This window comes from Felis catus, chromosome C1 (genome assembly GCF_018350175.1).
Source record: "Felis catus isolate Fca126 chromosome C1, F.catus_Fca126_mat1.0, whole genome shotgun sequence".
NCBI lineage: Eukaryota > Metazoa > Chordata > Mammalia > Carnivora > Felidae > Felis > Felis catus.
This window is the reverse complement of record NC_058375.1, coordinates 4,926,452-4,939,441: the sequence shown is the minus strand read 5'-3', so window position 1 is coordinate 4,939,441 and position 12,990 is coordinate 4,926,452. Positions and strand designations below refer to the sequence as shown.

Here is a 12,990-nt window from a genome sequence, read left to right as displayed (position 1 = left end):
CCTGTCTTTCAGAAAGAGAAAAGAAGCCTTTGGTGTCTATTTGGAAGAACTGCCTTCAGAGGTCAAGGCATTGGTGACTCCTGTCTCAGGGCTGCAGAGAGTCATGGACGATCCTCGAGTCAGAAGTCAGTGACACCAGAGGCCAGGTACTCCCAGAGGTGACACGGCGGGCGGGGGCAGCCTGCACGTCACAGAGCTACCCGGACACGTGTCAGAATGATCCAGCACGGGACGCGGTGTGAGGCACGACCTCGGCTGGAAAACTGTTCCAACACTTTCCCTCCGGGATGTAATTCCCTGACGAGGTTCCGTCTGCCTTCTCTCAAATTAAGAGAAAGCAAACAACAGGAAATTAGTTCCCGTTGATGCTCAAGATCCATTTTCTCACCAGCGGCTGCGCCTACGGGGGCAGGGGTGATGGGGAAGTGAGCTGTTGTCTGCTGGGCACACCCGTGGCTCTCTCCAGCTCAGGTTGGACGGCTGCTCTCTCTGGGGCCACCTGGCCAGATGGAGCCCTGGGATGGCGGGTCACCACCAGAGGCCACTGGAACACTCTGGGAGAGACTCACGGGAGCAACAGGCTCCCAAGAGGGCTGCTTGAGTTGCATCTTCCCCCACACAGGGCACTAGATCGCTGAGAGCTCTAGTCCACAACTCCATCCCACCTCAGACACATTCTCTGGATTCTCTAGGCAGGGGTACCCCAAATCAGGGAGACATGGTCTGGTCAGTGAGTCCAGGAAGCAGCAGTTAAGCTAAGACCTGAGGATACGTTAATTAGGAGAAGAGGAGAGGGAAGTGTTCTGGGCAGTACGGTGTGTGCAAAGGCCCTGTGGTGAGTGGGCACGAAGAACTGAAGGCGGGAGCCGTGTGGGGTGCAGGGCCGGAAGAAGCATACGGCACAGGAGGAGGCTGCCGACACAATAACAGCCACTAACATTAACCAAGGGCTTATTCCGTGGTCAGCACGTCCATGTTAGCTCACAGCTTTCTTACTACAGTCCTTCTTTACAGACAACAACAGCAGAATAATAATAACAGCAAATACTGAAATAGCCTTTCTCCGTGCCAGGGCTCAACTAGGAACACTGTGACTGGCTCACCGAGTCCTTACAGAAGATGAGAAAATGAGCATGGGACAATGTACGTAAAACACAAAAGGCCCACAGGGAGCAGGAGGGAGGACAGAGAGGCAACCTGGGCAGTCTAGACCCAAAGTCTGTTTCCAGCCAGGAGTTCCAAATCTCCTCCTGAGAGCAAAGGAGGGTTATCACGGTGGAGAGAGCCTCAGCGGCGGCACGGAGAATGCACAGGGGGTCAGAGCCCACCCGGAAGGACCACTTGGAAAGATAACGCTAAGTCCACCTGGTGGTATCTTGGGCCAGTGCGATGGCTGAAGGGATGGCAAGAAAGGGATGGGTTTATACGCTTCAGGAGGTAAAGGCATTCGAGTTAATTTGGAGAAAGGACTGGCAGAGAGGAGTATGTGGAGAATCACTCCTCCTTTTGGCTTGGAGGGCTGGCTGGATGGTGTTTCCCTTCACTAAAACAGAGACACATGAAGACAAAGGCCAAGAGTGTGGTTTCGACATGCTGGGTCTGACGGAAGAGGCCAAAGGGGGGCTGCTCACTGTCCTGGCTCAAGCTCAGAGAAGAGGTCTGGGGGGCAGGGGAAGCAGAGAAGTTCCAGTCACCTGTGGGCAGGCGCTCATGGAGCCGTCAGACATGGAGGAGAAAGCGGGGAGTGGGGAGGGAACGCGTCCGTCCACACTCGAGGGAGCGCCACAGCCCCGAGCGATGTATATCCGTTCCAAGTCGGGACCACAAGGGATGGGCGAGGACGGGAGACCCTGCTCACGACATACCGTTCAGCAGAGAAGCTGCAGCAGAAGCACACGTGGCCTATCATGCAGGTGGGATGACAGTGTACGTGTCTCGTGTGGTGGCTGGGGGCGGGGCGCACACAGAACCCCTGCCAGTGGTGATATCAGGGGAGAGGCTTAGAGATGATTTATTTTTGCCTTTGTTCTTCTTTACGCTCTTCTATATAATCATTTATTCAACAAATATTTACAGAGCACCGTGATTTATTTAACGAGTTCCTTATGGTTGGAGAGTTAGGTTCTTCCAATTCCCACACTTATCGATGCTGCTGTAATGAGCGTCGTTGTGCATAAATCTTGTGGACGCTTGTCATATTTTTCTCCTGCTCAAAACTTCACTCGTTCCCTGCGGCCCGAGGCAACCAAACCAAATCTCTCTGCACCCCTGTGATATCTAAATGCCAAGCCGATCTTCCTTTCCTGCACGTCCTTCTTTACTCGGCCTTCAAGCAAGCTGCTTTCAAGCCCCAGACCAAAGCCTGAATGAGGAAGGAGCAGTGACGGACAGGCACCAAGGCTGGATTTCTGGGCCAAGAAGGCCAAGAAGGAAGAGTTTTATGGAGGCCGACATGAGCCGTTATCAAATGCTACCAAGGATTCCCAAGACGCGGGATGAACACCCTCTAGTTGAGTGGAGTGAAGGACGCTGTGCACCTGCTGCCCCAGAGGATTTGCTCGTGCAGACCTGGGGCCAGTGTCAGAGAGGCAAGAGCCACAGAGACTGAGATGGATGTTTACAGGGACAGACATGGCCACACTCGAGCACAAGGGCAAGAGCCTACGGTATGTGTGGAGCAGACCGGCCTCCAAGCTCCCGAAAGCCAGAGAAGTCCTGGGCCAGGAGACACAGGGGTGGGGACCGCAGCATGCTTAGGCCATCACCAGCTGGAGTCTCTCTCCAGTGGACTGGCTGTTTCCATCTCGCTCTGTGAGTCAGAGAAGCCACAGGAAGTGAGCCTCCTTAAAACTCCTTACCTGTAACCATGGGGCCATCGTCGGCCTCGATTGCAAAATAAAGGGCTGACGTGGATGGCTGAACTGGGCATTTCTCAGGATGACACAGAGCTCTGGCCCCACAGGGACAAAGGCTCCCAACATGGACACACGCTGATTCCGGGCACAGTTGACAAGAATGAGGGACCGGTTCTCACCAATGCTACAAAGTAGGAATTTGGGTTTCGACTCCATAAACACACACACACACACACACACACACACACACACACACACACACACACATATTTCTCACTCCTTCCATAAACAACAACAACAACAAAAGCCCCACATGGATTTGGAAGGTTTTGCAATGAGAATTTAAGAACCACTTAACACCCCCGTGAAATTCAAGCTGGTAAATTGAATGGACAGTGATATTAAAATATTTCATTAGATGTTTTTATGCCAAATTAAGTTGCTGCAATTATATTGATATTCACAGCCTGCATTAATCTAAAACTATTTTAAATCTTTTTCTAATTTAGCATGATTAATTCTTTCCTTTAAGAACATACTCGTTTTCAAGTTTTTGATTGTTTTTCTGCTTTGTTTCTTTGACGGCTCCTTGCTGGAATGTTTAATTCACAAGGGATTCATACTCAACGGGATGGAATCCAATTTTTCAGGACATTTACCTACCTGGCAACAAGGTTTTACTCTTGTTTCTACAACAATTATTTTCTCCATGTGGCAGACCAGGCCTTTGACAATTAGCCATAAAGCATTTCAATTTATGAAATATCTATGTACAAACTTCAAGCCTGGAAGGCCATTTTTAAAAGAGACTCCTGAATTAGTTTGCAGGATTAATATTCTGCCTAGTTATAAATAGAAAAAGGTACGACGAGTCTGTGTTTTCAAAAGTGAATGAGTGTCTTCAATAGAATTTCTGCCGCCAGTAGGGGGGCTGGAAGCAGAGGGGCCCCGAACTTAGGAGGGGGACTGGCTGAAAGGCTCAGGAGAAAGGGGGCATTCCCTGTGTTTGCCAGAAAGTTTATCAATAGAACCATTAATTGTGTTTGTAAAGAATTTGGCTCATTAAGTCAAAACAAATGTGTCACGTTTTGGATTCTTGTTGACGAAATACTTGTTTTAGCTTCTCAGTTCTCTCCTAATTTGGCTTTAATAATAATAATAATAATAAAAGAAAAGTGTACAATTCCTTTCTCCAAGATGCCCCACGCAGTTGTAGTGTCAATTACTCAGACAATTTCAATCCACCCAGACGCTAATGTCATTAGTCCATGGAGAACCTTTGGAAATAATTTACATAGAAACTGCCTTTAGATGCTAAATGAAAAATGTGCAGCCATGGTCAATGGAATTTGAATTACAATCCCACCACATGCAGGTTGGTTTTATTCATGCTATTTATTAACCAGGAAGAAGGTGACGCAGTCAGTTACAAAGCAGCTACCTGAACAGTTACCGCAGAGCTGGGCCACTCGGCAACTAGAATGCTGCCTCCCCGAGAAGAGCCCGCCCTTGATCGCTCTCCTGGACGCCCACGAGCAGCAAGAACCTGCCCTTCGTGGGCTGCCACCAAGCATCCACAAGGAGGCTGTCTCCACAGGAGGCCCTTCTGAGAGTCACGGACTTTCATCCTTGGCGGGAGGGTTTTACCATGTAAGCGGGGCGCTTGGGACCCATTCCATGCTCCCTCACGTGAGCCAAGGTGAAGCTATCTAGATGAATCCTTCAGTGTTCTTTGCTGGTGACCACAATTCAGAAAACCAGAGGCCTTCTGATGAACGGCCAGCCAGGCGGGTGGAGGAGATTTGAGTGAGGCCAAGCACCTGGGTGGGCAAGAGACACACGGATATGCATCAGGCTGGGAAGACCATGGTTGCTGGTTTTCGTGGGGTTTTTTTTGTTTGTTTTTGTTTTTTGTGTTGTTTTGAGGCCAGGTATTTCTGACGTTTACAGGAATAAAGGTGTCTAAGGAGGGCTGAGTGGCCTTTACAGATGCTGCAAGGTTTCTATGGCAACCAAGGGCTCCTTCCCGGACGCAGTGCTCTTTCTCCCCCTGGGCCTGCCTGCTCTCCCTTCCTACCTGGAGGACTCTGGGATAAGGATCCTGCTGGGCACATCCTTCCTCTCCGGTCCGGGGGACCCCCGCCCCCCGCCCCGCAGTGGTAACTGAGCTTGCCTTTCGTTCCAGAGATCAGACGCGCTGAGGGCGGCTCTCAGAGTCCTGCTCCTGCCTCAGCCTTGGCATTTTAGCATGCAGACTGTACAACATCCCCAAGCCCCAGTCCCAAAGTCCTGCACTGTGGGCTTTGGAAGTACGGAAGACAGATGCCGGCGGAGAAAGCCGGCCCACAGCGCGGCGAAGTGTGGTGGTGGAGGCCAGGAGGCTATCTGCAGAAACCTGACCGTTTTGTTTATGGTGTTCCGACAGTGCTCAGAGCCGCTCAGAGCAGATGCTCCTCGTACCGAGCTGCTTGACATTCTGCCGGGAAGGTAGCTGCAGCTCTGGAAAGATGACCTGTGTGACATATGACAGCTTTCGGGGCCGCCAGTCCCCTGGCTCCACTGCTCCAAGACCCGAGCCATCTGTAGCCTCTCACTTCTGAAGCCTGAGGCCCAGAATGGTAAAACAGAAAAGGGAGAAGAAACTAATCAAAACAGAAAAAGAAGAAGGAGAAAGAAAAAAAAAAGAGAGAGAGAGCAGCTGGACCTCCTGCTGGGAACAGAGGAAAGAGAAGTCCCTCCTGTTTGAACCTGCTCCCCGCCCCTGTCAGCCCTCCATTATAACCACCTACGCGATGTTTTTAAAACAGTAAAAGGACACCACTCCCCTGGTTCTAACCTTCCAGTGGCTCCCACTGATCCAATACTAAACTCTAAACGTCTTGACACAGCTCAGGAGACTCTGCGGGGCTCGGTTCCCACTCTCCTCCCTGCTGCTCCTTCAGACGCTGAGCTCTGTGTACGCTAACGGGCCTTATGCCCTTTCTCTAGCACACCGCCCTCCGTCATGCCTCAGGGCCTTTGCACAGGCTCCAACTCTGCTGGAATGCTTCTCCTCAGTGCCCTTGATGCGCTCTTCAGCCCCACTCACTAACAATGTCTGGGGAACATACTTCTTCAGGGCTGCCTTCCTGGATCTTCAGAGTAGATCAGATGCCTCTTCCGGAAGCTCTTAGAAAGTCCCTCGCTTTTCCTTCATGGCACTCATCATAGTGCCTTTCACACAATTAGGTGATGAAATTATGTCTCCTCTATCTGGCTGGAAGCTCCATGGGGGCCCAGACCTCGTCCACTATATTCTCTCCTGGCCCTTGGAAGGTGCTCAGTAAATATTTCTGGAATGGATGAACTCCAAAGCCAAAGCTATTAGGAAAAGAAAGACAAGTTCAAGTCCAAAATCCATGAGTGGAGTTCAAGTCTGAGCTTGAGTGGCACTGCGGCTCACTAGCTGAGGGCCCCTGCCATTGTTCAACCTCACCAAGCCTCAGTTTCTCATCTGTGAAACATCCAGAGTTGTGGATTTAAGACAAGGTATGGAAAGCCCTCAGCATCATCCATGATAGCTTCCATTATTTTCATCGTTGTTGTCACATGGCTGAATGGTGGGTTGGAAAGCTCACCGCAGAGGTGGAGTCCACACCGAACCGACATGGACGGGATGGACTCTTTCCTTCCTCCCTCAGCTACGAGAAGCCAGGACGCACACACCTGTAATGATGTGCTACAAAGGGTGTTGTTCTCCCATCTGTCGATAATTACTAACTCCGTTAATAATAGCGGGCACGGAATGTGTGCCCTCCCTGTGCCAAGCCCGGGGAGGCAGGCCCGTTTGTTTAAGAGGCAGGGCCTGGAGGTCACTGCCACTGTATTCCTAAGTTAACGCGATCTTGCCAAAGGACCATCTAGCTATATGCATCAAATGTTTAGGCGGATACACCCTTTGACCTAGCATTCCATTCCATTTCTAGGAATATACCCAAGAAAACAACTGGAAAAGTGTGAAAAGCCTGGCTCATAGTAAGTCCCCAAATATTTGTGGAAGGAATCCCGAATAACACAAGGACACAGTGTGATTCCTAATGGCAAACAGTAGTAATGTTCTCAGTGTCCAATGGCAGTGAACAGGTTAAATAAACGGTACCACACAGAGCTGTTAAAAATGATGTAAATCACTTAATGTGGAATCAAGTGGAAAAAAGCAAGTGCAAAATAGTGTGTATACTATAATCCCCCATTTTGGTAAAAGCATGTGTGTGAAAAACATTCAGAAGGGTGTATGTACATCATGGGCAGTTTTATCAATGGGATTTAGGGTGAATCTAATTTCTTACCCACTTTTCTAAACTGCCTGACTCTTTAATTTTTACAGTGGGTATATATTCATTTTGAAACTGTACAAAAGGAGAAGGTGTTTTATTTTGAGAAGGAGGAGACAGAAGAAAAAAATGACATATTCTCTCTGCCTCTGAGGGGCTTCTTGGGATGTCAGTCTGTGAGGCAGTGCAGGAAGGAGTCTGTATTGTTTATATATTTTTTATTTTCTGCATATTATGATGTTCTGACATCTACTTTCAGACTACTTTATTGAGGTGTGATTGACATGTAAAAAGCTGTACATATTTAAGAAACACAACTCAATGAGCTTGAAGATAAACGTATACCCATGAAAACATCACCACCATCAAAGCCATACACATATCCGTCACCTCTCAAGGCTTCCTCCCGCCCCCAGTATTAGTACTATTTATGTCATCAACATCATCATCATCATTATTATGTGTGTGTAGTAAGAACACAACATAAAATCTACCCTCTTAGCAAATTTTAAATCTACAATACAGTATTGTTGGCTCTAAGCACGATGCTTTATTGTAAATCTCCAGAATTTACTTATCTTGCATTACTGAAACTCAAAAACCTTTCTGACTGGGGAGAGACTGCCCTCTGGGGCTAGCCAATTTACAGAGATAGCAAAGGGCTCAGCCAGGAGCTTGCCTTTGATATGCAAACTAACCCAGAGATTTACCTCTGCCTGGCCCTTAATCCTAGGAGGCAATATTCCTCTGCTTTAATCATCCCAGGGCCTGGCGCCAGGCACTAGGGACTATCCAACTACCCAATCCTAAACTGTTTATCCTGTCCAGTCCTGCTTTCCTATGCAGATTCCAATAAAGGCCATGGCCTAGGTATCTCTCCTCCCCTCATTAGGGCCTCTTCTGTCACGTGACCACACGGGTTCTTCCTCTTGTGACCCTGTGTGGTGTGTCACATCCCCTGTTCCTAGGACCTCTGAGTATAATCAACTCTCTCTTCCTGAGCCTCTCCTGTGTCCCTTCTTGTGGACGCCCCAGACTGACCATTACATAAAAGAATACAAAACACCATCTCTCTGTCTCTGTCTCTCTCTCCCTCTCTTTCTCTCTCACACACAAACACACACACCATCATTGCCAGGGAAGATTAAGTTAGTTCTCCAGTTTGTCTCCAAGGAAAGTGAGACCTGAAATCTGCCTGTCTGAGACATCAATCTACCCAATGATACCAATCCCACACTGTCTTGCTTACTGTAGCTTTAGATTAAGTATTAAAATCAAGTAGTGCAACTTTTAAGCTTTATTTTTATGAATTCTTTTAGCTATGTGAGGTCTATTTTGTGTTTTATATAAATTTTAGAATCAGCTTATCAATTTCTTAAAAAAAAAAAAAAAAAAAAGCCTGATGGGACTTTGATTGGGATTCCATTAGGGCTGTAGACCAATTTGGAGGAAATTGCCATATAAACAACACTGAATCCTCTAATTCATGCATAAACCATATCTCTCCATTTACTTAAGTATTCTTTAATTTCTCACTGAAATGTTGTATACATTTCAGTTTCCACATACTTTGCTAATTTTAGCTTAAAATATTTCAAGTTTTTTATGCTATCCTAACTTGTGCATTTCTTTAACTTCAATTTGTTTTCCAATTGTCCATGGCTAATATATGGAAAGACACTTGTTTTTCATATACTGATCTTGTTCCCTGTGGACTTCTTAAATTTATTTATTATTTCCTGTAGTTTTTTCCCATAAATTCCTTATAATTTTATATACATATATATAAAATATATGTATGTTGTCAGCAAATAAAAAAAGTTTTACTTCTTTCTTTCCCATCTGCATGCCTTTTCTTTCTTTTTCTTGCCTTATTGTCCTGTCTCAGACCTCCAGAATAGAAGTGGTAAGAGTGGACATATTGGCCATTTTCCAATCTTAAGGGGAAGTATAATAATATACTATCAAGTATGATATCAGGTGTAGGCTTTTTTTTTTTAATTTTTTTTTCAACGTTTATTTATTTTTTGTGACAGAGAGAGACAGAGCATGAACGGGGGAGGGGCAGAGAGAGAGGGAGACACAGAATCAGAAACAGGCTCCAGGCTCTGAGCCATCAGCCCAGAGCCTGACGTGGGGCTCGAACTCCCGGACCGCGAGATCGTGACCTGGCTGAAGTCGGACGCTTAACCGACTGCGCCACCCAGGCGCCCCCAGGTGTAGGCTTTTTATAGATGCCCTTTATCAGACTGAGGAAATTCCCTTCTATTCCTACCTTGACGAGAGTTTTTTTTTTTTAAATCATGAGTGAATATTGAATTATATCTAATACTTTTTCTGTATCTGTTGAATTACATGATTATATGGTTAATATCCTTTGCTATTTTGATATGGTGAATTACACGGATTGATTTTCAAATGTTAAACCAACCTTGCATACCAGCAATTAACCCCATTAATCACGGTATATTGTCCTTTTTACATAGAGCTGTGTTCAATTTGCTAAAATATTCTACATTGTACATTTATGCTCATGACAGATAATGGTCTGCAGTTTTCTTTCCTTGTAATGTCATTGTCTAGTTATGGTATCATAAAATGAACTGAAAAGTGTTCCAATCTCTTATCTTTTCTGAAAATGTTTGGTAAGATTAGCATTATATTTCACTTAAACATTTGATTGAATACAGTTTGAAGGAGTTTTCTCCATGGGAAGATTTTTAATTACAAGTTCAATTTCTTTTAACAAATACAGAGCCCTTCAGATTTTCCATTTCTTTTTGTGTCAATTTTAATACTTTTTGTCTTTCAAGAAATTTGTCCATTTCATCTAAGTTGCCAAATTTATCACTATAAAGTTGTTCATGATATTCCTTGGTTTTACCTTTAACGTGTGTAGCATCTGGAGTAATGAATCCTTTTTCATTCACGATATTAATAACTTGTGTTCTCTCTCATTTGTTTCTTGATCAGTCTAGCTATAGGTTATCATTTTATTGATCTTTGCAAAGAGCCAGTTTTTGTTTTATTTGTCTATTTACAAATTGCCTTATTTCCTGTTTCATTGATTTCCCTTTAATCTTTACTATTACCTTTTTTCTACTTTGGTTTTTATTGGCTCTTCATTTTCTGGCTTCTTAATGTGAAAGCTTAGACCATCTTGTAAACCTTTGTTAATGTGAATTGCATTTATTCGTTTCAAATGTAAATACCAGATAAGCATTTAATATAAGACTTAAAAGAATAAATGTCCTTCCAAGATTTGCTTTAGGTGCATAACACAAATTTTATAAGTTGTGTTTTAATTTTTATTCATTTCAAAAATATCTTTTAGTTTCCTTCATGATTTTTTCTTTTTATCCCTAGAGATGTGTTGTTTAATTTCCAAATATTTGGACATTCTTCAGATATATATCTTACATCCGAAACTCTAAATTAATTCAGTGACTGCCAGAGAAATAGTAATCCTTTTAAATTTAATGAGACTGGTTTTATAGCATAGCACCTAGACTAGTAAATGTTCTATGTGCAGTTGTAAAAAATGTATTTTCCTCTATTTTGTTTCAAAAATGTCAATTAGATAAGTTGGTTGATAGCATTATTCAAGGTTTGAAGTCCTTACTGAATTCCTGTCTATTTTATTCATTACTGAGAAAGGAATGTTGACATGTCCCACTGTAATTGTGAATTTCTCTGCTCCTCCTTTCAGTTCCGTCACTTGGCCTGTATTTTGAAGTCATGTAATTAGGTGTGCACACATTTAGGACCATTATGTCTTCTTGATGGACTGACCCTTTTATCATTGTGAAACATCTATATTTTTATTAGCAGTCCTTGTCCTGGAGTCTACTTTGCTTGATAATAGTCACTTTAGCTTTCTCATAGTTTGCACACTGTATCTTAGTTTGTACACTATAGCTTAGATATAGACATACAGATATGGTTTGCACACTATATCTTTTATCCATCTTTTTACTTCAGACTTATCTGTGTCATTATTATTAAATTGTATTTCTTGTAGAGAGCATATAGTTGGGTGTTGCTTTTTTGTCCACTCTGATAATCTCTAGCTTTTAAGTGGAATGTTTAAGCCATTTATAGTTGATGTAATAATGTATATAGTTGGGTTTATCTCTACCAGCTAGCTATTTGTTTTCTACTTGTCCTGTTTCATTTTCCTTTTTTCCTGGCTTCATTTTTTTCAGTATTCCACTTTATCTCCACAATTGGCTTGCTGGCTATTTCTCTTAGCTTTCAGTGGTTGCTCTGGGATTTTCAACGTGTGTCTTTAATCACAGTATTGTAACTTCAAATAATTATAGCACTTCATCAGTACTGTAAGAACCTTTCAACAACGCATTTCCATTTCCCACTGCTTTCCTTTGTATTATCATTGTCATGCATTTTGCCTCTATATACTATTATTTTTGCTTTAGACAATCATCTTGTTTTTAACATTTTATTGATATGTAATTTACACACCATAAAGTTCCCACATTTAAGGTGTCACTCAACAGTTTTAGTATATTTACAGTCTTGTGTGATCATCATCATAATATTATTTCAGGACATTTTCATCATCCCAGAAAGAAACCTTATACCCATTAGCTGTCACTCCCCATCTCCAGCCAGCACACATGCCTTTCGCCCTAGGCAACTACTAATCTACTCTCTGTCTCTATAGATTGCCCTATTCTGAGCATTTCATATAAACAGTATCATGTAATATGTGGTCTTTGGTACTGGCCTCTTTCATTAAGAATAATATTTAGTGGGGGCGCCTGGGTGGCGCAGTCGGTTGAGCATCCGACTTCAGCCAGGTCACGATCTCGCGGTCCGTGAGTTCGAGCCCCGCGTTGGGCTCTGGGCTGATGGCTCAGAGCCTGGAGCCTGTTTCCAATTCTGTGTCTCCCTCTCTCTCTGCCCCTCCCTCGTTCATGCTCTGTCTCTCTCTGTCCCAAAAATAAATAAACGTTGAAAAAAAATTTTTTTAAATAAAAAAAGAATAATATTTAGTGGTTCATCCATGTTGTATCATGTATTGGTACCTCATTTATTTTTACCAGTAATATTTCATTGCATGGATATACCACATTCTGTTTATTCATTCATCAATTGATTGACATTTAGTTGTTTCCATTTATTGTCTATTATGAATAATGCTGCTATGAACATTTGTATACAAGTTTTTCCATAAACATATGTTTTCCTTTCTTTTGGGTATATACCTAGGAGTGGAATTGCTAGGTCATATGTTAATTCTATGTTCAACATTTAAGGAGCTGACAAACTGTTTTCCACAGCAGCAGCACCATTTACAGCCCCATCAGCAATGTATGAGGGTTCTAATTTTTCCACATCCTTGTCAACATTTGTTATTATCTGTCTTTTCTATTATATTTATCCTAGTAAGTGTGAACTAGTATCTCATCATGGCTTTGATTTCCCTGATGATTAATGATCTTGTTGAACATCTTTTCATGGACCTATTGGATAGTCATATATATTTTTTGGAGAAAATTTCTATTCAAATTCTTTGCCCATTTTAAATGAGTTATTTTTCTTCTCATTATTAAGTTGTAAGAACTCTTCACATATTCTAGATACAAGTCAGCTTTATAATTTGCAAAAATTTTTCTCCTATACTGTTGGATACCTTTTGACTTCTTAGTAGAACCTTTTGAAACACAAAAGCTTTTAATTTCAATGAAGTCCAATCTATCAATCCTCTCTTTAATCACCTATGCTTTTGTTATTATAACTAAGAAATCATTTTCCAACCTAAAATTACGAAAATTTATTCCCATGTTTTTTTCTAAGAC

General features: G+C 43.3%; 1 protein-coding gene across 8 annotated transcripts in view; it reads right to left on the bottom strand.

Moving 5' to 3' along the window:
* The window catches only part of CAMTA1 (calmodulin binding transcription activator 1), an 850,500-nt gene that overhangs the window by 393,990 nt on the left and 443,520 nt on the right, over positions 1-12,990 (bottom strand). The window lies entirely within an intron of this gene.